This window comes from Pleurodeles waltl, chromosome 9, assembly GCF_031143425.1.
Source record: "Pleurodeles waltl isolate 20211129_DDA chromosome 9, aPleWal1.hap1.20221129, whole genome shotgun sequence".
Classification (NCBI taxonomy): Eukaryota; Metazoa; Chordata; class Amphibia; order Caudata; family Salamandridae; genus Pleurodeles; species Pleurodeles waltl.
The window spans coordinates 870,705,876-870,721,474 of record NC_090448.1 but is presented as its reverse complement, the minus strand read 5'-3'; the positions used below and the strand labels follow the sequence as shown (position 1 = coordinate 870,721,474).

The 15,599-nt window shown below is 49.0% G+C and overlaps 1 protein-coding gene across 6 annotated transcripts in view; it reads left to right on the top strand.

Moving 5' to 3' along the window:
• Window positions 1–15,599, top strand: part of FOXN3 (forkhead box N3) — a 648,650-nt gene that overhangs the window by 356,316 nt on the left and 276,735 nt on the right. Inside the window, exon 1 of one of the 6 annotated variants that reach the window (XM_069208153.1) lies at window positions 8,203–8,546. The exons of the other annotated variants lie outside the window; for them this stretch is intronic. The gene's annotated coding sequence lies outside the window, so the exon portion shown is untranslated. Of the gene's footprint in view, window positions 1–8,202; window positions 8,547–15,599 lie in introns of those variants that run through there. 6 annotated transcript variants of the gene reach the window in all.

The following is a 15,599-nucleotide window of genomic DNA, read 5'->3' as shown; positions in this document are numbered from 1 at the left end:
GCTCCAATACCCCTGCACCCTTGTCAAGGGGGCTGCAGGGCTGGTGGTGGCTGAGGTGCTCTTCTTACCCCGACGAGAAGGAGGGGGGGGGCTCAGGGTCAGGAAAGAAGTTAGTAGTGGCGAGGAAGAGCTTCTTGGGACAATGGAGAGTGGTAGGTACAGTGGGAATGGGAGTGGAGGGAGAGGATGTGGTTGTAGGTGAGTCACGTTTGCTGTCTTTGGGTGCAGGTGCAGGAGGGATAGGCTGTCGTGAGGTGGATGGCTGTTGGGTGGGTGGGTGGCTGCGTTTGTGTGGTGTGGAAGAGGGGGTGACAGACACAGTGGGAGAGGACACAAGGGACGTGTAAATGGCAGTGGGGGTGGTGACAGCACGTGTGCGGACTGGAGTGGAGGGTGTGCTGGTGATGGAAACACTGGCTGATGGTGAGGTGAATGGAGGTGTGAGTGTAGACGTCACAGGGAGGGAGGAGGGAGACGAGGAGGTGGGGGTCACAGAGGTGGTAGTGACTGTTGGCATGTCTGCATCGGAATGTTGCGTGTGTGAATGTCTGCGTGATCTGTGGTGCTTATGTTTGGATGAGCTTCTCTTGGGTGTTGAGGTGTGTGCAGGCTGGTCTGATGGTGTGGGTGGGACAGGCAGAGGAACAGGAGACTGGGAGGAGGGAGTTAGTAGAGGCAGGCAGGAGACAGGGACAATGGCTGCCGTCAGTGCTGAGGCCAGAGCCTGGAACGATCGCTGATGGGCAGCCTGACCCGAATGAATGCCCTCCAGGTACGCATTGCTGCGATGAACCTCCCTCTCCACCCCCTGGATGGCATTCAAAAGGGTAGTCTGCCCAACAATGAGCGTTCGGAGGAGGTCAATGACCTCCTCACTGAGGGCAGCGGGGGTAACCGGGGCAGGGCCTGAGGTGCCTGGGGCGAAGGAGATGCCCGGCTTCCTGGCAGAGCGGGCACGGGGCGAACGCTGAGGGGCTGCTGGGAGGGCGGAGATGGTGCGCTGGGTGGCGGCTGTACCTGTAATGGCGGGGGGCACGGATGGTGCCACCCCCGCAAGGGAGCCCCCTTCCGAGGACGTGTCCGTGTCGCTGCAGGCTCCAGTCGTCCCCGTCGTGGAGCTCCCCTCGCCCTCCGTCTCACTGGTCCAGTCTGACTCTGTGGCATGGCCCTCCTGGGCCATGTGAGATGCAGCTCCCTCCTGCCCCGATGCCACTTCTCCTCCGCCTGATGATGCTGATGCACACAAGCACAGAAAGACAAACAAAAAGGGGGGGGGAGAGAGAAATAAAGGGATATTGAGTACATGGATCTCCGGTACAGTTAGCGGACATGACAGACACAGATGCCCCCTGCACTAAGTTGCGCACTTGGGGTCCGCTACGCATTCCGTGGAACATGCCCTACACGCCTAGAGTTGACAACTGCACCCATGGATGACACGGCCCAGGGATGGCTGTACTGACAAACTACTGAGGGTGGTGGCTGGGGACACAGGGGCTTACGGGGGTGCCCAGCCTACAGATATCGCCCTGGCCTAGGGGGACCCCCAGCCATCCTCCCCCAACCAGACACCTCCACTGCGCGACAACAGAGTAGATAATGCTTGTACTCACCCCCTTGTGTCTGCTGTGCTGCCCTCACGCGCCCATCCAATTCAGGGTAGGCCACCGCCAGGATCCGGAACATCAGGGGGCTCAGTTGACGGCAGGCACCCCGCCTACGTTGGGAGGCCATCCCCAGCAGAGACTCGGCGGTCTTCTTGGTCCCGCGGCGGATGTCCTCCCACCTCTTGCGGCAGTGGGTGCCCCGTCGATGGTGGACCCCCAGGGTCCGGACTTCCTTGGCGATGGCACGCCAAATCCCGATCTTCTCATGGGCGCGGACCTATGTGACACGTACAGGGAGGGAGAAATACCACGTTCAAGTTTGTCAGCATTTTCCTTTCCAGTGGCCCAACGCCCCCCATCCCCGCCAGGCCCCCCGCCATGCCCAACATGCCCCCCATCCCCGCCAGGCCCCCCGCCAGGCCCAACATGCCCCCCATCCCCGCCATGCCCCCCGCCAGGCCCAACATGCCCCCCATCCCCGCCAGGCCCCCCGCCAGGCCCCCCGCCAGGCCCAACATGCCCCCATCCCCGCCAGGCCCCCCGCCAGGCCCAACATGCCCCCCATCCCCGCCAGGCCCCCCGCCAGGCCCAACATGCCCCCCACCCCCGCCAGGCCCCCCGCCAGGCCCCCCGCCAGGCCCAACATGCCCCCCATCCCCGCCAGGCCCAACATGCCCCCCATCCCCGCCAGGCCCCCCGCCAGGCCCAACATGCCCCCCATCCCCGCCAGGTCCCCCGCCAGGCCCCCAAGCCAGCCAGTGTCCCCAAATCCAGATTGAATTAAACTCACTTGTTGGTCTGGAGGACCGTAGAGTAGCGCATACTGGGGGAGGACCCCATCCACGAGTTTCTCCAACTCCTCTCCAGTGAAGGCAGGGGCCCTTTCCCCAGGTGCAGCAGCCATTGTCCCTTCCAGACCGAGGTCACAGCAACACTTGCAGTATAGGTCCTCTCCTGTGAAAGTTCAAGTCGCAAGTGGATAAGTAGATAGAAAATGGCGGTGACGTCCGCGGCGGTGCGTCCCGCCACCGCCGGCGCCCTTCGCCATTGGCTCCTGAAACCCATAGGCTTCAATGTTAACCAATGCGGCTTTGCGCCGCGGTCTTCGCCCGCCGCCCGCCGCGGTGTGCCACGCCAGCGCATTGACCTCACATCCCATTGTCACACTTCACAGGTCAGGCAGCCGCCATTTCCAGGGCCCACATGGCTCAATTTCAACTGCGTCACACAGGCCTAGGCCTTGCATAGCCACTCAGACACGCCATTCACTGCATAGAGAATCGTATACTGTGCTAGCTGTGAGTACGTACCTGTGGGTTGCTTGACTGTGTGCTCCATGTTGTCCTTCCTAGGCACCGTCCGCTGGGTTGGGCGAGGAGACGGATGAATCCTCCTGTGTACCGACCGCTGGTGGACCTGTCGACAATGGAAGAACGCCACATTATCCTGACCTACCGTCTTAACCGTGCCACTATCCATGAACTGTGTGCCCAGCTGGAGCCCGACCTGATGTCCCCCATCCGCCAACCCACAGGGATTCCCCCTCTGGTGCAGGTCATGTCAGTACTCCATTTCTTGGCAAGTGGGTCATTTCAGACAACCGTGGGAATTGCTTCTGGGATGTCTCAGCCCATGTTTTCGAAGGTGTTATCCAGAGTGTTGTCTGCCCTGATGAAATCCGTGAGGAGCTACATCATTTTCCCTGAGGTGGGCGAATTGGCTACAGTGAAGGGTGATTTCTACACCCTTGGACATATTCCCAACGTAATTGGTGCCATTGATGGGACCCATGTGGCTTTGGTTCCCCCAAGAGACAGGGAGCAGGTGTACAGGAACAGAAAAAGTTACCATTCAATGAACATCCAGGTGGTGTGTTTGGCTGACCAGTACATCTCGCATGTAAATGCCAAATTCCCAGGGTCAGTGCATGACGCCTACATCCTAAGGAATAGCAGCATCCCTTACGTGATGGAACAGCTACAGAGACACCGTGTATGGCTAGTGGGGGACTCTGGGTACCCCAACCTGTCGTGGCTACTGACCCCAGTAAGGAATCCCCGGACCAGGGCAGAGGAACGGTACAATGAGGCCCATGGGCGTACTAGGAGGGTGATCGAACGCACCTTTGGCCTCCTAAAGGCCAGGTTTAGGTGCCTGCATATGACAGGTGGATCCCTAATGTACTCACCTAAGAAGGTGTGTCACATCATCGTGGCCTGCTGCATGCTTCACAACCTGGCTTTGCGCCGCCAGGTGCCTTTCCTGCAGGAGGATGGTCGAGACGGTGGTGTTGTGGCAGCGGTGGAACCTGAGGAGAGTGACGAGGAGGAAGACGACGGGGCTGAAACAGACAACAGGGACAGAATCATTGAACAGTACTTCCAATAGGACACAGGTAACATTTCAAAGATAATTTAGTAAATGTTAACTACTCTCCAGCATCTCTGCTGCCTGTCTATTTGCCCCAGTGTATGATGACTGAGTTTTGGCTTTTCCCTCCCTATTTCAGATCTGGGGTCCCCACTACGAGTCCTGTGCTTCGTTTCCCCATGGACTACAGCTTTGTGGCAGCTGTTTGTTGACTTCACCATGTACAAGGACATATTTGCACTGTCATGTCAATTACAATCTATTGAAATCACAGCCAGACTCCAGATATTTTGGTGCAAAATAGGTGTTTATTGAAGTGCTCAAAATGGGATGGGTGGTTTCAAGTGGGTGGGGGCTATGGTGAAGGAATGTCCATGGCAGAGTCCAGAGTAACAGTCACACAGGTGCATTGTCCAGAGGCCTGTGGAGAGATGGAGCATGGGCAGTTCAAGGATGGACAGGGTGACAATGTGGGACAGTGGGATGACATCAGGTGGTATCCATTGCTGGCGGGGGTCTTGACATCCTACTCTGTCTTCTTGCGAGATCTCAGGGCCTTCTTGCGGGGTGGTTCTTCTCCTGCAGGAGGTGGGGGTCTGGTGGGCTGCTGCTGTGCGGGGGCCTCCTGTCCACTAGCGCCGGCGGAGGTGGTTGGCTGTTCTTGGTCCAGGCTAGTGGCAGGGGCCCTTGGGTGTTGTTCAGTGTCCGCCCTGGTGTTTACGAGGTCCTGCAGCAGCCCTACCATGGTAACCAGGGTGGTGTTGATGGCTCTGATGTCCTCCCTGTACCCCCGATAGTGTTCCTCCTGCAGTGCCTGGATCTCCTGGAACCGGGCCAGTACCGTCGCCATCGTCTCCTGGGAGCGGTTGTATGCTCCCATGATGGTGGTGAGGACCTCGTGGAGAGTGGGTTCCCTGGGCCTCTCCTCCCCCCCCTGTCGCACAGCTTCCCTCCGAGTTCCCCTGTTTCCCTGGGCCTCTGCCCCCTGGCCGGTGTGCCCACTACCACTGCCCCCAGGTCCCTGTTGTTGTTGGGGTGGTGGGTTATCCTGGGTGCCCTGTAGTGGTAGACACACCGCAGATTGACGCGCCCTGGAGACAGAGGCATGGGCCCGCTGGGTGGGAGCTGTGCTGGTGTTCCCAGAGGGGTTAGGGTCTGTAGTGGCCTGGGCCTGTGTGAGGGGAACCGACTGTCCAGAGGTCCCCGATGGTCCGGGCTGGTCATCGGTGTCCAGGTCGACAGAGCTGCTGTCATCGCTGACGGCCTCTTGGGTGGGGGGTGTGGAGAATTCTGGCCCCTCCGCCGCGGTGTGTTGACGGTCGGGTCCTGCAGGGGTATAGAGGTATGGTTATAGTTTCAATGTGTGGCATATGGGTGTATCTGTGGGTTCTCGTGTCCCCAAGTGCTGGCATTCGTGTGTGGGGGCTTTGGTGAGGGTGGCTTGTGGGGGGGATGTGTATATGCATTGGGCATGCTTTGGTGATGGGTGTCCATGCTTAGTGGACGCATGCAGGCCTATGTTTTGGGATGTGTGGGTTGTGATGGTGAGACATTGGCGGGGAATAGGTGTGCTGGGGGTGGGGGTGAGGATGGTGGTGGGGGTGAGGATGGTGGTGGGGGTGAGGATGGTGGTGGGGTGAGGGTGGGGGTGAGGATGGGGGTGGGGGTGAGGGTGGGGTTCGAGGATGGGGGTGAGGGTTGGGGTCTGATTTGGCATGCAGGTGGGGGGGAAGCAGTATTGAAGCTTCAACTTACCAGTATCCATTCCTCCGCCGACTCCTGCGAGGCCGTCAGGATGCAGGATGTTCAAGACTTCCTCCTCCCATGATGTGAATTGTGGGGGTTGAGGTGGGGGTCCTCCGCCAGTCTTCTGCACGGCGATGTTGTGCCTGGATACCATGGAACGCACCTTCCCCCGTAGGTCGTTCCATCGCTTCCTGATGTCTTCCCGATTTCTGGGGTGCTGTCCCACTGCGTTCACCCTGTCGACAATCCTCTGCCATAGCTCCGTCCTCCGGGCAATGCTGGTGTATTGTATCTGTGTGCCGAACAGCTGGGGCTCTACCCGAACGATTTCCTCCACCATGACCCTGAGTTCTTCGTCTGTGAAGCGGGGTTGTCTTTGGGGTGCCATGGGGTGGTGTGTATGATGTGTGGGGTGGAGTATGTGTATTTAAGTGAGTTGAGTGTGGTGGTGTGTGTTGTTTTGTGTGTGGATAGTGTGTGGGTGATGGTGTTGAGTGGCTGTGGCTGTTATTTTTTGGATGCTGGTGTCTCGCTCTTGCCTTCTTTACGAATTCTTTAGCGTAGGGGTTTGTGGGTGATGTGGGTGGGTGTTTTATATTGTATTGTGTGTGTGGGAGTGGTGTGTGTATGTGTATCAGTTGTGTGGGATTCAAATCGTCCAATGTGGCTGGGTTTTGTTCGTTTGTGTGTATTCTGACCGCGGCGGTGTGTCCCGCCAATGGAATACCGCGTTTGAATGACCGCCGCGTGGATTCGTGGGTCGTAATGGCATGGGCGTATTTCTGTTGGCGTGACGGTGGAGGTTTTGTCACCTCCACCTTTCCGCCGACCGCTGGTCTGGCGGTCTGTTGTGGCGGTCGGATTTTCGGAGGTTTGCCTTCTGCGGGTCAGAATGACCGTGGCGGGTTTCCGCGACCGCGGCGGGATTATGGAGGATTTCTGACCGGCGGTAGGCGCCTTTTACCGCCGAGGTCAGAATGACCACCTATATGCCGATCTTTGCTAGGTTCAAAGACACTGCAGATGAATGCTGTTAATTTGAATTAAAATTAATATATATATTTTTTTTACAAACATGCAATTAAAATGGTCATTATTCATTACGAAACTATTGGTAAGAAGGTCAATCTATTCCCACAACTACCCAGTCAGTCACTCACTTACCCGACGACATACTGAACAACTCACCCACTCTTTTACCCACTTTCAGTTACTCAGTGGTCTACCCGTTAATTTACTTACACTCTTAATCACTTACGAAATTACTAATTCACTCATCAATTTACCAAATGATCTACTAGCTCACCCTTTTAAACACCCACTCTTCCACCCATTACCTCAAAGTAATCCCTCCCGCCTCCTCCTTCCGACTCTTCAGAAGATATTGCTCTTGACAAGACTGCCTCCAAATACCCTGCAATAGCAAGTGAGACGGACAACGCATATGGCACCGGGAGACATTATCAGCGAATGAGTGTTAGCAAGGAAACTGGAAAGCACAGCTTGGATAGTGTTGTTAGGGTCGATACATCGACCAGTGCCCACCAAAGAGGACTGTATTCTAGGAGGAGCTGAAAACACAGACAGGTCATAAGGCATGTTTGACTGTGGCCCCAGCAACTCTTGCAGTTTGGTAGGTGGCCTAAATATCGGGAGAGAAAAATATAGATTCCTAAATACTGTTTTCAAAAATATTGTAGCCCTGGACTTAATAACATAATATCTTACACACAATAGAGACGTTTTTTGTAAACCATATCTAGGCCACTCTATTTGGGTCAGAGGGTATTTTTCTACTGATGTTCTGATACAACTATCCTTGCCCCGCCGTTCTTGTGATGTGTGACATCGCCAGTGCTGTAACTAGCGGTATGCTGTACTGTACTGGGAATTATGTAGCACTATCTGTCCCTGTAACTAGTTCTCAGTCTTGTCACTTGACGGAGTTAATGTGATATTTATTTTTTAGCAAACCCATAATATATATTCATCTGTGCATGCCTGTTTTATGTACATTAAACTGTAAAAAAAAAAAAAAATAAAAAAAATAAATCACGCTCTTTAACGGAAGTTTGTTTCAGTGAAGTGAATTTGCATAACTGTCCAGTGAGTAGGGGCCAGTATAGAAAACAAAGTCAGTATAGATAACAAAGTCGAGACTTCATTCGCATTAGTTCCAAGAATCTGACAAATAAAAATGTTACGCAAGTGTGTGCACGCACAAACAACAGCTCGTCGAGCACAGCCTGGCCGTCATTCACACGGCAGTTTGTGTTTTCACTCCGGCAAAGCGAAAGTCCCGGGGCCAAACTGACATCAGCGGGGTGTCAGTCGGCAGGGGAGCCGGAGCTGGGTGTGGGAGCCGCGCGCAGGAAGCTCCCGCCGTTCCCACCAATGGCCGCCGTCAGGTGCACGCCGCCTGTCAGACTGGTTATGGCGCGGACATGTGACACTGTTTCGAAGCGGCCCTCTGCCAACACCCTTCAGCGCCCAAAGGCGCAGGAATCCGCCAAGCTGCAGAGTTCCTGATAAGTCGGGGCTTGTTGGAGCTGAGCGCCGGCTCTGCGAGCTTTTTTTTCTTTTCTAAGAACTCGCCTCATCACCAAGGAGACCGTCCCGGGGATGCGCCGTGCTCTTCCGGAAGTGTGCAGCGTGCGGGACGACGGGACATTTCTAACTGCATGAAGTTCATGAAAGGGAACGGGCTGTTTTCGTCCACCGTGACCTGACAACGCTCCCCCGCTTCCGTCGCCAAAATGAGATCAGGGCCGCGGTGAGGGAGAAGCTGCGACAACACTCAACTGCACAGCGAGCCACGCAAATGTAGGTATACTCACTCGGTTGCTGTTGGCTCAATTTTTCATTTTTAAACAAAACCGCATATGTCTCATATATATTTAAATGGTTCAGAGTTGGTAATAGCAACTGCAGTTGTGGTAAAGATTTGCTTTCCACCAGAAAGGCCTTTTTGCTTTCCTAACAATAACTTTAACATTTGTTATTGTTTTGTTATGTCAACATTTGCGCAGGTTCATCATGGGACACCAGTAATAAGCCTAAGGTGGAAGAGTGAAAAAAGAAGCAGCTACCATTTTACCTCACATAGGAATTTTTGTTCTCGCTACAGTGAGAACTACGGACCTGAAGTATATCAAACCTAGGGTGAAACTCAAACTTTATTCAGAATAGACCCTTTTCTGTAGTTAGCTGTAAATTCTTTGAGTAGAGTTTGTGATATCTGCATTTTGAACTTTGTTGTTTACAATTTTCATCGTCAAATTAGAATATATTTAAACAATATTATTGGTTAGTTGAAAGTTTAATGTATCTTTTCCTCCATCTTAAATGTGCATACTTACCACAAATTTGCTATTAAGGAAAACTTTTTTGTGTGGAGAGATGGGGACATGGGACCATTCTGGACCCTGCCAGGTTTTACTTCTACAAGAGATCCAAAGCAATGCTTTCCTTGAGGTGTGCTACCCCTTGGTGGAAACCGCACCCAGAATTGATAAAGGCGCCTAAACACCGCTGATGCTTCAACTGAATAAGTTAAAGAGGTATGAAAAGACTCACATGAATCCCGCAAATGTTTCTAAGTGGATCCCAAGAATCAGTTGTACCTTGACAAACGTCCGCTTGCTAAATAAACTTGCACTAGAAATAAACAAACTCATTATTGAGTCCAAACATAATTGTTTATTGCCTACACTTGGCTCAGTGAAGACCCAACACCTGACATTGCACAGGCAGTATAGGGCAGGTAGGGAAAAGCGCGGCCCCTTAGGAATCGGGGTTGCTGTGGCCTGAACCCTTCGCACTAGTTGTGCATTGGGCTGGCCCAGGAACTTCCGCCATCACATCTCGCGAGGTGTGGGGGTGGAAGTTAGGTAGGGGGAAAAGCATAGGGGCAGCGTCTGTCGATCCGGTTTCAGCCGCCGTGCTCCAGATGGCGGGCTACTTAAGGGCCCACCCCCCAAAAGGCTTGGCCTTGTTGTTCGCACAGTGGCTGGGATCGTCCGGTACAGCGTTGTCCCACCCACCCTCTCCCTTGTTTTTATGGTTGGAAAAGAAGTACTAAAGTAACCAGAAGCAACAAAGGGGTCCCCTAGGCTGAGGCCCTAGGTTAACAGCAGAGGTAGGATCCTGAAGTCCTGAACCAACCTGCAGCTGTACACAGATTAGGGAACCCAGATCGCTGGGGTGGCCATGGGGCTCCCTCTCCTGGCCTCCCCGTTACACCACTTGGCAGTTTGGGGTTTGGAGAGGGGGCGGAACGCTGAGTGTGAGGACAAGGAACGGTGAAGTCAGGGGAGCCGCCCCCCTAGGGATACAGGTGAGGTACGGTTCACCTGTGTGGGCCAAGGGAGGTTCAGGACAGGAAGGTATCCTGTCACAGTGATTTATGGTTACAGAATAAATCTTATGAATATGGTTATTATCTTTTAAATATGTTTTGAAGTTTCTTTGAAGTGATTTATTGCTAAACATGTGTTATGAAATTAACAAGTAAAAAAAGTTAAAATAAACTTCTTCCATCAAATATGTTTGTCGGTCTGCGTATAGCCGGTGTTGGGGTGAGGGTTTACTGGTGGTCTCTGACTTCTATAATATTTACCATAGAAACTTTGTGGGAAATTGGGGATGTGGTACAGCCTGTATCTTTAAAGTGAAACATTTGGTCAATGGATTTGACATTGGTGTTATCACTTGGGCATAAAAGTCAGCAGTTAGCATTGAGCTATCCCCCTATTACTCGTTCAGAAGTATATTAGACTACTGACTCTAGGGCCAGTTCTTTCCTGTTTTCTTTGAAGTAATTACTTCTTGTCTGTCAAATACAAAGAAACTGATTATTTTGGAGGACTATAACATCCGTGTTGATGATGTGACTGACAAGGGTGGTAAATTATACTCTCAACTAGGAGAATCTCTAAATCTCAAAATGCTTATGATAGGGCCCACTCATTCAGCAAGGCACACTTTAGATGTAGTGCTCAGCTCACAGCCCAGTCTACTATTATAAAAGTTAAAGCCTTTACCCTGGATGGACCATCTTTTGAAACACATGCAAGCCAACTTTCCATAATGCAGATTCAGAAATAGGAGACTTTGTAGAGCCTTGAATAAAATAAATTCGATAGAGTGGGCCACCCTACTTAAAAACACCTTGCCACAATTAAGTGACACTGATTCCTTTGGTGATTCACTTAAAGTGGATAGCTGAATTTCCAATTCCATAGATTCTTTAGCTCCTATGGAAAAAATAATATTGAGGAGAATATCTGTCACAACCTTGATACAACTATGAATTGAAAAGATGGTTGCAAGAGATTGGAAAGTAAACAGCCCCTTGTGGAGAATAACGTCAGAACTCCATTACAAGAGTTATTTGATAATATATCTGATTTTTTTCACACTACAATTGTCAGTCTAGTGGGTGCCAGTGAGTAATCAAGGCCCTCCAATTTTGTGGGTGAGTTTTACAATAGTCTCAGAAATGGAGGTGGAAGATATTTTTTCAGCCATCTCTGTCCCTTCTTCAACTGATGTTGGTCCTAGACATTATGGGATAGCACCTTGGCAGTAAGTGCCGTGATGAGTGCACACAGATGATTTTCCAATATGCTTAATTTTTCCTTCATTTTTTAATATTTAAAATAGGTGCATTTTCCAATTTAACCCACTGCCAATTTTATCATTGCTGTTGGCCCTACTCTACAGTTAAAAAAAAAAAAAAAAAAAAGCTGCTACCACTCTTGCTCCTGAACAGTTTTGATGTGTAATTCCTTCGTAAAGCTGCTATGGTCACGCCATTACAAAAAAAAACAACCTTGCTAGATCTCAAGGTGTTATGTAATTGTAGGCCAATATTGCTTTTGCCAACCTATTCCAAGCTCACTAAAACCTTAGTGAATAGGCAGCTGATGAAGTTTATGCAAACAAATGACTTATTGCACTTGGCACAATCGGGCCTTTGCAAAGGTTTCAGTACAGAAACTGTATTCGTCAAAGAGATAGATAACATCAGACAGATAAGACATCAAAAGTGTGTCTGCTTTGATTTTATTAGATTTATTAGTACAGCGGTGTTTGACATTTTATTCCATTTTTGCTCAAATGTCTGTCGACTCTGGCATGGGAAGAAGGGGGCAGTGATTAAATGGTTCACTGCCTTTGTACAAGACTGCTGTCAGACAATGAGGCTAGCTCAATTAAGGTCATCTCCAAACAATTTTTCTAGGAGTTCCAAAAAGTTAAGTTTTGAGCACCAGCCTTTTCACTCTATACATGACCTCTTTGGCCTAGTTAATAAAATCCTTCAGGATCATGTATTTTACCTACTCCGATGACACCCAGCTTATTGTCAGACTCAATGGGAACTCCAAGAAGACCACTTCTAATCTTAACAACTGCCTACATGAAGTGGGAAGCTGGATGGGAACCAACTCACTCACCCTAATGTAGGTAAAACAGAAGTGGTGGTTTTCCGTCCCGACTCGGCATGGCCAGCTGAGTGGTGGACAAAAAACTTAGGAACACTCACAGTGCCAGTATCCTATGCATGTAACCTAAGAATTAAAATTGATAAAGGTTTTACTTTTTAGCTACATGTTAAACCTACATGGTCAACTGCTTTTAGACTATTTCATTTAATCAAAAAGTTCTCCCTTTAGTCCATAAAGGTCCATAAAGCTCTTATCATCTCACTCTTGGAATACTGTAATCCCTTTCTGGAAAAGGCACAACATATCATCTTATTTACCATCTTTAGTTATTAAAGAATGCTGCTGCAAGACTGGTTTTAAGGCTAAGAAAACATACTCCCATATCTAAAAATCGGGACAACCTTCAGTGGCTTCCCATTAGAAAAAGATGTCTGTTCAATGTGTTATGCCTTTGCCTCAAAGCACTATATGGTAGCAGTCAATCTGCGTACATGAATTCCATCTTTTCTTCCTACAGTCCTATGGTGGCTTAGTTGTCACTCCTAGAATCAATTAGGCCAGATAGAGTGGGTCATAGTAGTTACTACGGCCAAGATCAGGAAAGCTCTACCCTAATCGTGAATGTGCAGAGTGTGCTGTTTGGGCTATGGATTCCTCTTCCTGAAGTGCTCAGACACTTCTTAGGAAGTAGTCAGTGTGTGCTTTACAAATGGCAAAAAAAATACAATGAGTTGTTACATTACAAAGTGGGAGGTACCATTCCTGAAAGGTAGGGAAAATGGTCTTTGTGCTGAGAAAAACATATTTCAAATTGCAAAATGTATTAATTAGATGCAAATTTGGTGAGTTTGAAAATTGAAAATATTTTTTTGTTTGCTGATAGGATTACGACTATAACAAATCTGCATGAAATTTGGAGTTCACTTAGCATGCTTAAATTTCTTTTGCCATCAAGTTGCATACAGGTCTGTCAGACAGAGGCAAAAATGTTTATTTTCTTTCAGGTTTAGTACTGTTTGGCACATGTGCATTGGCAGCACATTAAAACCAGTGCTGTAATTTCAGGTTTTCCATAGATTAGTCAAGCAACACATTTTAAGAAAACGTTTTTAAAAGGCATTGATTTGCTAAAAACTTTGGTGCTGTTTGATGGAATTACATTAAACCGGAGATATCGGAACCGAGCTTAACATGCTGCCTGCCAAACTTCATACACATTTGTGGACCTGTGCTAAAGTTTTTAGCAAGTTACATTTTTTTTTTACTTCTTAATGTCTTTAACTTTGTCATAAGTCCAGAGTCTTCTTCCCACTACTTAAGCACCTGTGCACTACCATTGCTTTCTGTTTTGGTTAATGGGAGAGTACCCTGCATACAGCCAAAAGCCATTTGCAGCTGGTTTGGGTGTGACGTGTACCCCACACTGGGCCAAAGGCCAAGTGCCTCTGCAATCCACTGCTGGTCCCGGACCTGACTACACAGAACCCTGGTTAGACTAGCTCAGGGCTTCTGCTGCTCTTGTTGCAACCAGCCAAAAGCCAGGCACCACTGGTTGTGTGCTTTGAGAGAGCTACTTGAAATATCACAGAAAATACTTTGTTAAAGGAAAGTATTGATTAACTACTTCTTAATATACTTTGTTAAAGGAGTGATATGATTAAGTATTCTGAAGAAAAGGACACATTTAAAAAAAAACTTTTTTAAGCTAGACTTTCTTTTAAAAACCTTCAATTTGAAGGGGCGTTAAGGCTAAGATTTGTACTTTAACAGCACTGTAATTGCCCTTTATGGTTAGCAACAAATCCAATCTGGCCAAAGGCCAGGTCCTGACCTCAAACCCAAGGATGTTGGAGCGGGCTCAGGGCCTGGCCTAAAGTCAGGTGATATGTAATGTACCAGAGATGTCATTGTTGAGGTGAATAGTTAGGTGATATCTCATCAGTGATGTTGTTGATTAATGCGTGATTCACATTTTATCTAGCAGCATGTGCCTGTGTACTCATAGAGTGTGACTTTTTGCAGATGTTGTTCAATCTCCATTTCACGAGTTGTGATCCTCTCGGGCCTAATTCAACAATAAAGACCGAAAAACGAGTGCAGTTGAGTGGGGTATAAAGAACACCTGATAAGCTGTGAAAAGGTGTTGCATGTAGGGTTCCTTCACTCAATAAAAGGCTACTAACAATTTTCATAATATAATAACAGCAATAATCTCTCTCCTCTAAATCGACGGCAGAAGTTGGCCACTTTCACTGCCATGGCAATAGCCTTGAATACGACTAGCTGTGGGTCTGCAGTGTTTTGAAAGTTTACTTTGCTCTCTGTCTTGAGTGCGATCAGTGTTGTGGTGAATAATTTATGGGCAGCATGAATGAGCTCATTAGTCACCTTTTCAGAGTTTAAATGAGTTGGGTGCGTGTTACTGCACGCGCCTTCTGTTCGGCGGCACAATGACCGTTTGGCAGTTGGCTGGCTTGGAGGAGGGCAGCTGGGCCTCCATTCAGACCCCCATTTGCTTTTGTGCACCCATAAAAGACCCTCATTACTGACTGCATTAGTCCCCGGTAAACTTTGCATTTTGTTTTTTTATCCCACCTCTACACTCACCCAAACCATGTTTCGCGCGTTGCTGTGCTGTGAAGTGGTTTTATCAGTCTGACACAAAGTTAACTTAAGCAAGGTTTTTTTGTGTTACATTTTGGACTTTGCCCTCTGTGCGTAAGATTACTAATGTAGCTGATATCTGTTTGTGTTGAGCGAAAGCTACTGGTCAGTGCTTCAGAGCGCTGCTTGTATCGCTGGGTTTTATTTTTTTTGTTTACATCTTTAAAACAGTGGTGCAGTTTAATACTTTTTGCAAAAAGTCATTACGTGTTTTTTTTTCCGAATACAGATTGTTTTTGTAGCATTTTAATCTAACGTTCAGTTGTTTTTATAGGCAACCACACATATATGTGGCAACCTTAGGGGTGACAATAATGTAGTGTGACCTATAGGCATTATAATGGAACTGAGAGCACCCTAAGTTGGCATTTTAGAACCATATATTGCATTTTACATCGCTAGTGGTTTCAAGCTCTTCATGCATGTAACGTATACCACAAAGAGAACACCAAGCTTTCTAGCTGGAGAAGATGCAGAGAGGAGATGTCAAATTTGCTAGCCTTATGAAGAGAAGATGAGCCTCGGTCTAGGTTTCTTGTACAGGACTTAGCAAAATTTCCGATTTCCTTTAAAGGCCATACTTCCTCCTGCACAACAGTTAGGACTCTTGCCTAACACAGAAGTAAAAGAGCCTATCACTGGCTATGCAGTATGGGTGAAGGGGATGTGGCCGGGGAACCAAATCTAGGAGAAGCCTCATCAACAGATTAATATTCTGAGGGCACATCAGCGTGTGATTAAAAAATAATCATTACGTCTGTTG